The sequence below is a fragment of the Triturus cristatus genome, chromosome 4_2, assembly GCF_964204655.1.
Source record: "Triturus cristatus chromosome 4_2, aTriCri1.1, whole genome shotgun sequence".
Taxonomy (NCBI): Eukaryota; Metazoa; Chordata; class Amphibia; order Caudata; family Salamandridae; genus Triturus; species Triturus cristatus.
This window is the reverse complement of record NC_140586.1, coordinates 599,235,124-599,248,928: the sequence shown is the minus strand read 5'-3', so window position 1 is coordinate 599,248,928 and position 13,805 is coordinate 599,235,124. Positions and strand designations below refer to the sequence as shown.

General features: G+C 43.5%; 1 protein-coding gene across 1 annotated transcript in view; it reads left to right on the top strand.

Moving 5' to 3' along the window:
- Positions 1-13,805, top strand: part of TNNI3K (TNNI3 interacting kinase) — a 2,902,528-nt gene that overhangs the window by 2,628,519 nt on the left and 260,204 nt on the right. The gene's annotated exons all lie outside the window — the stretch shown is intronic.

Genomic DNA, 13,805 nt, shown 5'->3' with positions numbered 1-13,805 from the left:
AATGGCACTGAGGGTGCAAGAGCTTTTGCAGAAGAATGTTGTAGTTATATACATCAGCTACATGCCGCACAGCGGTCCTTCCTAGGAACTGCAAACCTGGTGTATAATGGTCTAACTCAGATCATTTCACTGGTTACAGAAAAATCAATGCATGTGGCAATGACCAGATCCAACTAGGAGAATGTAGTAAATTATTGGTAGCCACACGTCAATCTTCTAAGTAGTTTATTATCAAGAGACAGGAGCCACCTCACTGAGTCTCAGCCAGGCGCGATTACAATCAACAACCCCAACTGCCCAAGTAAGAATCCTGACCATGTCATAACAGCGTTATTATGTCACAGCAGTCTCAGCTTTGCTGAGACTACCATATAATGTTATAACACACCTCTCTTCTTTGCATTAACAAATTAACCACAACAATCTCATGAATATAGGGTGGGATAAGAATAATATATAACAAAACAGAACTATGTCCCACACTGGATAAGGTGAAGGATCACAAGATCAGAAACCAAACAAAAGGAAAGTATGTATAGGTGGGACTGGAGAACACATGTGGAGGTACAAAATAACACTGAAAACAACCACACTCAACATGTACAATACCTCTCTAGTACTAAAAAGATGGTACAAAACCACACTGTATCTATTAAGGAAACAACATAAAGGAATAGGACACGTTACAACGGAAACTTTTACAACGCATGCTTTTACAACACAATATTTACATCGCAACAACCATTACAACACATGATTTAACAACACATGCCATCACAACGCATTTTTTTAAACTACACTTACAATGCATTCCATTACAACGCAAACCATTACAACACATACCATTACAATGTATAATACTTTTAGGGCAACAGTAGTGTAAGTGTTGGATAGTGTAGGGGTAAAAATAACTATTCCCACTCCAGTGAGTGCAACAGTAGGGTAAGTGTTGGATAGTGTAGGGGTAAAAATGACTGTTTCCCATTATTTACCTTATAATGCATTGTAATGGCATGTGTTGTAATGACATGGGTTGTAGTGACATGCATTGTAATGGCTGCGTTGTAATGGCATGCAATGTAAAGGATGTTGTGTTGTAATGACTGCGTTGTAAAGGTAGTGCGTTGTAATGGTTGTTTCCCAACATAAAGCTATACACCTCTACTCATTTCCTTTAAAACCCATACAGACAATACATTACTCACACATGTAAATAACTGGGCATTCTCTTTGGTCTCACTTCTCTTTCCCTCTGTAATGAGACTTGTGACTCACCCTCACTCTCCCCTGTGAAAACGCTTGTGCTGTACTGAGTGCCCTTAAAATCCTCATCTCTTATGAATGACCATGGGGAATTTGACAAATCTGCTTCCTTACACACGTCTTGAAGTTCCCCTTGTTTCTGATAAAGTGGTTTCCTCCCAAGGTTCCAACTTCACCTTATTTCCACCATTAACCTTGACTTTGTATAGACCTCTGAACTTTGATATTCTTTTACTTACACCACCTGGTTTGACTTTCACCAAATCACCCTCCTGGATAAATCTTGTATAACCCCTTACAACATCAGGCAACTTCTTGTCATGTCCCTCCTGGAACCAATTTGATGCCTTGCTGTCTGCCATGCATCAGTTCAAAAGGGGTTTACCCCATTCTAGCATGTACTATTCTGCAATACGCCCATAACATTTCTTGCATAGTCCTCTATACCGGTATACCTGCAGATAAAGCCAATTGCATTGTTCCCTTCACCTTTTTGTTGACCCTCTTGCACAATCCATTTTCTTGAGGATTATACAGTGAGGTGCACTCATGTCTCAAACCTAGTTTTTTTAAAAACTGATCCATCTCCTTAGATGTAAGTTGAGTACCATTATCGGTGAGGACCACCGCAGGAATACCTACCCTCTTAAAGATTTCGCTCAAAACATTAATCGCGGACTCACTGGTAATGGACTTCATCAATACAACCTCCACCCACCTTGAACATGCATCTACCAAAACAGCTGCAACCCTTTCTTGGTCTTGAAAACAACTGAATGGGCCTATGAAGTCTAGACACACTTTCTAGCTAGTGATATTGGCTTCCACAACATGCTGAAGCCGATCCACTGGACCTAAACCCACACAAAGTCTCTTTTCTGATTGTCTACAGCACTCACATTTTCCCACCAACTCCTTTACTTGCTTGTTCATACTTGGCAACCAAAACCTCTCCTTTGCTCTCCTACCAGGTAATGTATGGGCCAAGTGTCCTTCATGAACCAAGCCTATTAACCTATCCCTGATGGATTCTGGTGGCAAAAATCTTTCACCCCTCAACACTACCCACTCCTCTTGTGTGGACAATGCATTTTGGACTTTGAAAAATGGTCTGAGTCCTATGGGTATGGCACTCTCTCACGTCACCCCTCCTCTCATCATTTTCACAACACCCTTAAGTGTTTCATCATGGTGCATGCTCACATCCCAATCCTCTCTAGAGATTGAACTACGAAGACCCTCAGTAATATCATCCAAGCTTGCTACAGCCTCCTCTACTTGCAGGTTACCATACTCTGCTTTCTTGTCAGGTAACATTGAAAAGCAATCTGCTACTTTGTTCCTCCATCCAGGTACACATATTCTACACTACACGTAAAATCCTGCAGTCTCACAGCCAAATGTGCCAATCTCTCCGAGCAATTCTTTGTTCCATCTGGACCCAAAATCCGTCCTTAACGTGAACACACCAACCCACAAAAACACACAGGAATGCCTAGTGGCCCACAAAGCTGCCAATGCTTCATGCTCTATCAACCAATAGTTCCTTTCGGCATCAGTTTAAGAGCGTGAGGCAAAAGCCACCATCCTCTCCTCCCTTCCATGCATTTGAGCTAAGACGGCACCAATTTCCACAGCGATGGTTCTTAGACCTGTAGAAGTATGGTTTGCAGACCTGTTCTGAATGGCACTAAAATTCCAGCCTGTTCTATGTTTTCCTTGATCAACTTAAAAGCATGCTGCTGCTTTTCACCCCAAGTGAACTTCCTACCCTAACACAGCAATTTCCACAGAGGCTCTGACTTCCGTGCAAAATTCTGTACACACTTGAAGTAGTACTCCACCATGCCCATGAAAGATCTCAATCTATCTCTATAATCAGGCACCTCCACATTTACTATGGCACCCACTAAATTTTGTTTGGGTTGTATACCATCCCTTGTGATGTGGTACCCCAGATAGTCCACTTCTTGTACTGCAAACACACATGTTTCCTTCTTCAATGTTAGCCTAACCTCACAAACATGTTAACACTTCCCACAATGATCAGTTGTGCTCCTCCTCATCTTTTCCAAAAATTAAGATGTCATCTTGGAAAAAGATGACTTTTTCAACTCCTTCTAAAGTTTTAGTAATGATACGTTGAAAAGCACTGGCTGCTGAACACAGCCCGAAAGGGAGTCTTTTGAATTGGAAAGTCCCCTCCGATGTAATGAAAGATGTGTATGCTTTGAGTGTGGATGGAGCTTAATTTGGTGATATGCACTATGCAAATCAAGTTTAGAAACAATTCTCCCCCCTGATAGCATTAACACAATTTAGTTTTTGTGAGGTAGTGAGAAGTTGTCCATTACAACATTTTTATTTAAGCTCCTTAAGTCCACACCGAACCAAAGTGACCCATCAGGTTCTCAGTAATCACAACTGGGGCCAACCATTCTGCCGCCTCCACTGTATCTATGACCTTATCATCTAGCATTTGTTTTTATTATATCTCTGACTTGAGCTCTGGCTGCCAACAGAATCCTTCTTGCTGTATGTTTAACTGGCACAGCATTTTTCTTTAACTTTATCTCATGTAGAAATCCAGTAGCCTCCCCCAACCTACCCTCAAAAACCTGTAAACTTTTTTTAGTATCTCTTGTACTTCACACCCTTCGATAATCATAACTTGTTTTTCTGCTCTCTGATCCACCCTAATATGTAAGTCATATTGATGTGTCCATCCTAGGATTAGGGGACCTTCTGGAGCAATATACATGTTGCCAGTTGTCTGCTTACCTGCAAAGTGTATAGAGGCCATCATATAACCCAAAACTCCAATGTTTGCCACTTGGTAGCCCTTCAAAATAACATCAGTGGTGATTAACTCCACACTTTCCTACATTGTATCATAATCCGCTTTTGAAAATTATAGTGTACAATGAGCCTGTATCCACCATTAAGGACAACACCTTCCAATTAATCTCAACTTCTGCCTTTGGTCGAACTCTTTTCTTTTCGATGTGTTCCAACAAATCTTCCTCCTTTATCATAAGAACTCTGTGTTCTGTATCCTCATCTTCGATTAACACCACTTTCTTAGTACTTGTTGCTTTAGACATGCGTGCGTAGTGTCCCTTCTTCCCACACTTATGGCAATCATTACCCTAGGTGAAAAGTACTACCAAACCTGTGGTGCATCCCTGTGGTACTCTTCCCAGTAGTAAATGCACCTTTATTGCTTTATTGGCACTAGACCCCATTATAGACATCTTACTTCTCACCACATCAACGCACTCCAGGTCAGCCTGCATGGTTACTATTTCCAACCCCTTCTCCAGTTGGAGATTTTTCATTTCCCTCATGCACTTCTCCGATTCCTCCACAACCTTTGCTATGACAATGGCTTCTTTCAACGTAGGATTGCTTGCAGCCCTCAACCTTTCTTGAGCTTTCTTCCTGCTGCACTGTACAATCAATTGATCCCTTATCATTTGATCTGTCATGTGTCCGAATTGGCAATTTGCAGACAGCTCCTGTAGCCTGGCCCAGACTGCTCTATTGTTTCCGTAGAGAGTTGTGGTTGTGTGTAAAAGTTGTGCCAGCGCATTGCAATATTCTCTTGGTTTGCGTTAGGTTCAAGATGTCATCCTTGTATATGTCTTCCACTTCCTCCCCTGTTTGCCGGTAGATATTTGAATGTGTTTTTCCCCTCTTTGCCAAGAGCCCCTAGAAACAACGCTTTCTTTCTCAGAGCTGGAATTCTGGTACCATTCATTGCCACCAAATAATTATCAAAACAGTTAATCCATTACTCCCACTCAATAGGTGGATCCACGCTGACATTAGGAAGGGAGGTGGAATTGTAATAGTATTAGATACATTTATCTTTTCAAATGTTGCATAGTAATAAAGCAATTAGCCCTCTTTCTGTAGTTTAATTACTCTAATTTGAGGCACTGCTTTAGTAGGTATAAACCCTAAGCTGTTGTTTGATAATGTTTATCCAGCATTATGCAGCTTATAAATATATACTTATGAACAGGCACCCCTTCCCAACAGCAATTGATAATAAAACACAGCCAGTACCTACATTCATCAACTGTGAATGCACATTAAAAGCACATGTGTCTATCCCCATTTGAAGTACTTGTCAATACCTGTCACAATTCCAACGGCGATGGAAATAGTAAAATACCAGGTGCGCTCATCTCTGTGCAGTCCGTAGGTGTAGGCACTAAAATGCAGCTGAGTCCCTCACCATGTAATTCAGCACTATGTGTGGTAATCGCTTACTGTTTATGGCAAATTTCCAAAAGCTGCGTAAATACTCACAATTTAGGTGAGAGCATCACCATGTAACTATCAAACACAGCGAGTTTCTCCTCACAATGTGCTTGTGCGAGGCACCATCCCGACCTCCCTCGCCTACTTCCTCCACAGATATGTGATGGACTGTAACGCTGAGGACGCAGCCTGATGAACCCTCACTCAAGGTGGCGCCCTAACGTCACTTTTCCAGGGTGATTGGGGTTGTCCCTGAAGCATCTAACATCATGTGATTAAGTTGAGGACGCGAGCTTGCACTCCTACATCAGCTGTTCTAGGCTGCAGAATGCCTCCACCACATCTTCTTACCAGCATGCAGCGCATGCGATGACTGCAAGTACCACCACCATGTAGGAAATTATACCACACACACATGTACCAATTCATGTTCCTCTCAACCGTGATCAAGGTTGGCGTAGGTTCTTAGTGGTGGATCACTGTCTCTGAACCAACACCAAGCCTTCCAAGTCACCAAATATATAGTAAATAATTGGTGCCACACGTCAATCTTCTTACTTGCAAGTACTTTATTATCAAGAGACAGGACCCACCTTGCTGACTCTCAGCCAAGTGTGATTACAATCAACAACCCCAAACGCTCAAGTTAGAATCCTGACCATGTCATAAGAACGTTATTATGTCACAGACAGCAGTCTCAGCCTCGTTTAGACTGTCTAGTAATATTATGACAGAGACCAGTTGAAAGATGACATAGCACTCATATCAGGGTAACACACTCTTCTCTCTGTATGTTGGGTCCTAGTGATCCTCTATGACATCATGCTAAGGTTCTAGATGTTTCATGCTCTTTATGACTGGCATTGCTCTAAGCATGCTCATGCATTTAGCAGGACTGTTTATGTTTCCTAAGGTGTGGGGAAAGAAGCAGCTCTGTAATGTTTAGTGCTTTAAGTAAATAAGAGGAATCAACCCTCCTAAATCTCTGCATATATCAGAAAAGCCTACAATTCATATAGAGCAGAGCTTTCCAAACTTTTCATGTTGGTGACACACCTTTTAGACAATCGCGAGCTAGTGAGACGGTAATGCGAGCGAGCGAAGCGAGCGAGGCCGAACCACTTAAGGGGGTTCGGGGGGGTTCTCCCCCCGAGAAAAGTTTGAAAAAATAGTGGGCAAATGGTGCATTTTCAAGCAAATTCGAGAAAGCAGGAAGGTTAATAAAGCAATTGTGAATCTGTTCTAACAAAGACAGTGACTGGCAAAACTGGGTGTAAGGCTAAGTTTGAGCCTGATACAAGAATATAATCATGCACACATTGACACATGTCCCAGTGATTTACTGCACAAAAAGGGCGGGTGCACGCACAGCCAACCCTTTAAACAAGTTGGATGAGAAATGTACACTACCAGATCTAGAACCAAAAGAAGCCTTTGGAAAACAATCTACCAGGCCAACATTGTGGCAAGTGACGATGCTCTAAAATGCGATAAAAAGCAGAAATATAAAATTATGATTTCTCATATCCCAGAAACGAAACAGCTGTTTTCTTTTTATCAAGGCAAATTGCGCAGCCCACATTCCACATTTGGCAACCCCATTCTTAAAAAAAAAAACACCTGACCGCCCTTTGCCTGTCTGCATTTCTAAGAATGAGCAAACAAAACAGACAGTTGTGCAGCGGGCAGATTATTAACATTTAACACTAGAACGCTGAGCTACCACCTGTGGCTTGTTTAAAATGTAAACATGATTACAGACTACTTCGCAGAAAGCTTTCTGAAGGTCGGATAACCCTATCGATCTCTAAACCCTTTAAAACCCCTAAATACCCCTTACCCTCATCAACCCATGAACCCTAAACCAGCCGTGGACCGTGGAGGGAGTTCCGTGGGGCGGAAAGGCGGGGCGGGGGAGGGGCATGGTGGGGGGGTACTAAAAATCGGAATATGGATAATTGGAGGTAAGTAAACAATTAAATAAATAAAACGAATTTCGTTGTGCAAACTGCATCGCAAAATGCGATGCAGCGCGCGTGAGAAGACTTGGTCTACTGGCTAAATTGTTGGGTTTGGGCAACAAATTTGATCTAATTCTTATATGTAAATTTTCGGTTTAGTACTGTCTAAATTATATACTTACCCACTCCTTTCCTTATTTTAATTTCAACATGATCGCAATACTCCTACTGCAATTTAAACAGGAGTTAAGTCTCTAAAACCAAATTCCTACAATAAGGGGAAATGACCCTGATAGGTAAATGAAGGTCATGAAGGTAACATTCTCAAAAGTGAAAATGTCCGGAGATTTGTGAGCTCCAAGCTTGAAATAGTGGGCAGAGGAAGAGCTGTAAGTAACCTAAGAAAAGAAATAGGCTGCTTGGCAAGCATTATACTGGAGTAGCCTTAATGCGATGCCATCGCTGATGCCACCATGATGGTCGAGTTTGTCCCCCTGCAACAGTCCCTTTATGGTGGAGTTTTCACTTAAATGTCATAAGGAGCTACAAGCATTGGACACTTGAGGCACATTAAGATTGAGCTGGCTGCTGCCTATTGAAGTGAACACATGGACCCCATGATTTCAGATTCATAGACCCGCTGAAGGTGCCTGCCAACCCCAAATACCTACACTGTTATGAAGAATGGAACATATCACCAGACAAAACAGGGAATGAGAGTGAGAAACTCCGAACTGGAGCTCACGCTTCTTCAAGTAATAGTCCGTTTCAGTGGATGGCACCACTCTGTCTGGATGCTACTTGGATGCTACTGGTGAGTCGGACTAGCTAGAAGACAGAGAATTAGATGTAATTATGTGACGCCAGCTGGTTGAATCAATATTAGACAAATAATGTGAACAAGCCCCAAAGGGATGAACGAAAAAAAGCAAAGACAAGGAGAGTTAAGACTAAGTAGGGAACCAGGGGGAAGTAAGTGGAAGGAAAACAACAAACATAAGGTACACACTATGGTGCAAATTTATACAAAATAAGAGTGCCATTGCAACAAAGTGACAGGCAAAGGCCTAACTTCAGGTGAAGTCTTGAGAAGCACTGTACAGCACTTCACCCTATAGTGATCCAAGACCCAGGAAGTGAGGGAATGAGTGCCAATACTGCAGTATATGGTCTAGTGTTCCAGTCCTTCTTAGCTTGCACTGGCAGAGTCCTGACATCCACCCCGTCTCTTTTCCCAGTCACTCCTCCGCAAGGGCATTCACTCAAGGGTATCTTTCCAGTACCAAATCTGTCGTGGACATCACAAACAGCACCTTTTCACTATACTGCAAATATGTATGTATGGCACTAGGCAACCTGTTTGAGTGCCAGCACTGGGGAGGAGAGAAGCCGCACCATATCTTTGTAAACATGGCTCTTTGCTGCTCTCTTTCCTAGTGCAAAGCTGGGGAGCAACTTGGTTGCTCTACTTTTGTATAACTCTTCATCAAAGTATTTTGTGGTTCTTGAATGAAAAATTCTATAAGTAATTTTGTGCCTTGTAAAGGAGATTGGTTCCTCAGTTCCTTGGGCCTCAGAAACCAGGCCATATTGCATATGATGAAAGGAAACAGATTGTACTGATACCTTTGTTTAAATGCAAATCTGATATGTATATTCTGTATATTTATATCCATCATGTCTTTTGCAGAGGCAAAGTGGGACTCAGTACATATCGAGTGTGGGCAGCTCATTGTCAAATGAGATTGAAGATTATGCAAAGTGATGTTTTTTTTAAGTATGACTATGATTTTTCTGTATATTTTGATAGTGTTGGAATACTAAACATATGATTGGGGACGTTTTAGGACTATTTAAGTGTCCATATTTCATGCTACATAATACTTAATGCATAATGCTTATATTTCTGTAATATCAAATGAACGTTGCTTAACTTGAACACAGTGAGACAAGCAAATTGCTAACGTGAGCAAAGCTAATCTACATGTAACTACACAAAGTAGAATTTGGGATACTTGTATAAGAAACAGAACGAAACGTCGGTAGAACTGGGGTTCAGATAAGGAATAAAAAGAAGGCAATGATTTTTGAGAAATGCTTCTGAAAGTCAAATGAGTGCAAGATTTTGCATTTCGGGGCAAGAGAGCTTGGTTGTTTTGGACTGCAATAGTGTACGTATGCCTCTGAAAGGATGCCTATAAAGTGAGCTTTGCAAATGGATCTCTACAATGGACCCTACACAAAGGCTTCTATAATACATAATGTTCAGGTGCTATTCAGAGTCCACACATTTATGAGGTGGCATAACCCATTTTACATGGGGATCAGCCCGTGTTTAGTTTGTAGAAAAATAAATGAATAAATAAGTGAAGGCGCATTACATTTTTCTTAAGAGACCCCACCGTGTTCCACCACTAACACCTGTAGTAATGACCATTGGCATTAAGTATGTTCACAGGTAAGTTTATTTCGTACAGCCCTAGACACGTCATACTCCAATAGCATCTCCTAACAACTCTCCTACAACCGTTTAACTGTCATCAGTGGAATCTATGCATAACAGGTGATGCTCTGGGCCTATGGTGTTAATAGAATCTAAGCACATTACAATACCCTGCACACATGGTTAGTGACGCTTACAACTTTACAACACATCTTCCACTCATAAAATTTCAAAAACAATAAACTACATATTGTTAGCATGTATTACACACTTCATACTAAATTAACATTGTTCATTGGAAGGTTACAATAGTCTCATATAAGATATACAGAAATGGCAAACTAAAATGCAATTTAACTAAACATTGATGATAAAGTCGTCATAATGTTTAGTTTTAGTAATAACTCTACTAAACCTTCCCCTTTTGTTTTGAATGCTATTATCTTTATCAAACTTCTTGGGCAAACCAAGTTCATTTTCTTGTCTACTACCATTGTCATTTGCTGAGCCAATATTGTAAAGCGTTACAACAAACAAATGATGGACGGAATGCTGACAATGCAGACATTCTCCCCCAGTCAAGAGATCTGGGTTAAATCCATCATTCTTTTGCCCACTACACCACCCCAGTTTAGACATGGCCATATGCAAATCAGTCTTGATCCTGTGCCTCATGAGAACAGTCCAGCCCGAACTGCCAAGCCATGTCTTCCCTGGACCGGAATCAAGCATCCTAGGACCGGTTTCTGGCTATCAGCCGTCATCAGCCAGGATAGCTTGACTCCAGTGGCGTAGTGAGCACGGGTCCCACGTCTGGGAATACTCATCCCACTTAGGGCGAAAAGCGTTACAACAAACAAATGATGGACGGAATGCTGACAATGCAGACATTCTCCCCCAGTCAAGAGATCTGGGTTAAATCCATCATTCTTTTGCCCACTACACCACCCCAGTTTAGACATGGCCATATGCAAATCAGTCTTGATCCTGTGCCTCATGGGAACAGTCCAGCCCGAACTGCCAAGCCATGTCTTCCCTGGACCGGAATCAAGCATCCTAGGACCGGTTTCTGGCTATCAGCCGTCATCAGCCAGGATAGCTTGACTCCAGTGGCGTAGTGAGCACAGGTCCCACGTCTGGGAATACCCATCCCACTTAGGGCGAAAAGCGTTACAACAAACAAATGATGGACGGAATGCTGACAATGCAGACATTCTCCCCCAGTCAAGAGATCTGGGGTTAAATCCATCATTCTTTTGCCCACTACACCACCCCAGTTTAGACATGGCCATATGCAAATCAGTCTTGATCCTGTGCCTCATGGGAACAGTCCAGCCCGAACTGCCAAGCCATGTCTTCCCTGGACCGGAATCAAGCATCCTAGGACCGGTTTCTGGCTATCAGCCGTCATCAGCCAGGATAGCTTGACTCCAGTGGCGTAGTGAGCACGGGTCCCACGTCTGGGAATACCCATCCCACTTAGGGCGAAAAGCGTTACAACAAACAAATGATGGACGGAATGCTGACAATGCAGACATTCTCCCCCAGTCAAGAGATCTGGGTTAAATCCATCATTCTTTTGCCCACTACACCACCCCAGTTTAGACATGGCCATATGCAAATCAGTCTTGATCCTGTGCCTCATGGGAACAGTCCAGCCCGAACTGCCAAGCCATGTCTTCCCTGGACCGGAATCAAGCATCCTAGGACCGGTTTCTGGCTATCAGCCGTCATCAGCCAGGATAGCTTGACTCCAGTGGCGTAGTGAGCACGGGTCCCACGTCTGGGAATACCCATCCCACTTAGGGCGAAAAGCGTTACAACAAACAAATGATGGACGGAATGCTGACAATGCAGACATTCTCCCCCAGTCAAGAGATCTGGGTTAAATCCATCATTCTTTTGCCCACTACACCACCCCAGTTTAGACATGGCCATATGCAAATCAGTCTTGATCCTGTGCCTCATGGGAACAGTCCAGCCCGAACTGCCAAGCCATGTCTTCCCTGGACCGGAATCAAGCATCCTAGGACCGGTTTCTGGCTATCAGCCGTCATCAGCCAGGATAGCTTGACTCCAGTGGCGTAGTGAGCACGGGTCCCACGTCTGGGAATACCCATCCCACTTAGGGCGAAAAGCGTTACAACAAACAAATGATGGACGGAATGCTGACAATGCAGACATTCTCCCCCAGTCAAGAGATCTGGGTTAAATCCATCATTCTTTTGCCCACTACACCACCCCAGTTTAGACATGGCCATATGCAAATCAGTCTTGATCCTGTGCCTCATGGGAACAGTCCAGCCCGAACTGCCAAGCCATGTCTTCCCTGGACCGGAATCAAGCATCCTAGGACCGGTTTCTGGCTATCAGCCGTCATCAGCCAGGATAGCTTGACTCCAGTGGCGTAGTGAGCACGGGTCCCACGTCTGGGAATACCCATCCCACTTAGGGCGAAAAGCGTTACAACAAACAAATGATGGACGGAATGCTGACAATGCAGACATTCTCCCCCAGTCAAGAGATCTGGGTTAAATCCATCATTCTTTTGCCCACTACACCACCCCAGTTTAGACATGGCCATATGCAAATCAGTCTTGATCCTGTGCCTCATGGGAACAGTCCAGCCCGAACTGCCAAGCCATGTCTTCCCTGGACCGGAATCAAGCATCCTAGGACCGGTTTCTGGCTATCAGCCGTCATCAGCCAGGATAGCTTGACTCCAGTGGCGTAGTGAGCACGGGTCCCACGTCTGGGAATACCCATCCCACTTAGGGCGAAAAGCGTTACAACAAACAAATGATGGACGGAATGCTGACAATGCAGACATTCTCCCCCAGTCAAGAGATCTGGGTTAAATCCATCATTCTTTTGCCCACTACACCACCCCAGTTTAGACATGGCCATATGCAAATCAGTCTTGATCCTGTGCCTCATGGGAACAGTCCAGCCCGAACTGCCAAGCCATGTCTTCCCTGGACCGGAATCAAGCATCCTAGGACCGGTTTCTGGCTATCAGCCGTCATCAGCCAGGATAGCTTGACTCCAGTGGCGTAGTGAGCACGGGTCCCACGTCTGGGAATACCCATCCCACTTAGGGCGAAAAGCGTTACAACAAACAAATGATGGACGGAATGCTGACAATGCAGACATTCTCCCCCAGTCAAGAGATCTGGGTTAAATCCATCATTCTTTTGCCCACTACACCACCCCAGTTTAGGCGCGTTACACAATCCATCCTCGGACTTACCATTCCCTTCTTTTGAATCATTTCCAGCCTGATCCAAATCCATCAAATCATAACTGTTGATATTAGAATTAGGCACCCTATCACCAAAGTGACATCTTGCCACTCTGCTCATGTGCCATACCTTTCCATCACTTGGTTCATCTGAATTGCAAGATTTCTCACATACTTCTTGACCTTCTTTTCCTTTGTCACTTTAACCCAATCTCCATATTTAAGTTCACCACTTTTGATCCATACTTTTCGTCATACCAAGACTTATATGACTGTTGGGCTAAAGTGGAGAAGTGTTGCTCAATGGTTAGAGCGGCAGACCCTGATGCAAAGGTCTGGCCCGGGACCAGGGTTCAATTCCTGCCTCGGCGGCTCTTGGATTCAATTTCCCCGGACCTGATAATTCTCGCCTCAGTGCCTATTCTAATCATGGGTGCAACTCTGGGCAATAGCTTGCTTAATCTCCACAACGACCCCCACAGCGCTAGGATGCCTGGCTTCACCTTGGGGGGTGCCCAGGAGTGGACATCTCACAGGAAAACAAGGAAGGGTTCCACAGCGGTATGAATACAGCGCTACGAGACCTCCGGGTAGAAGTGCGCTATATAAGTACAAATACATATACAAA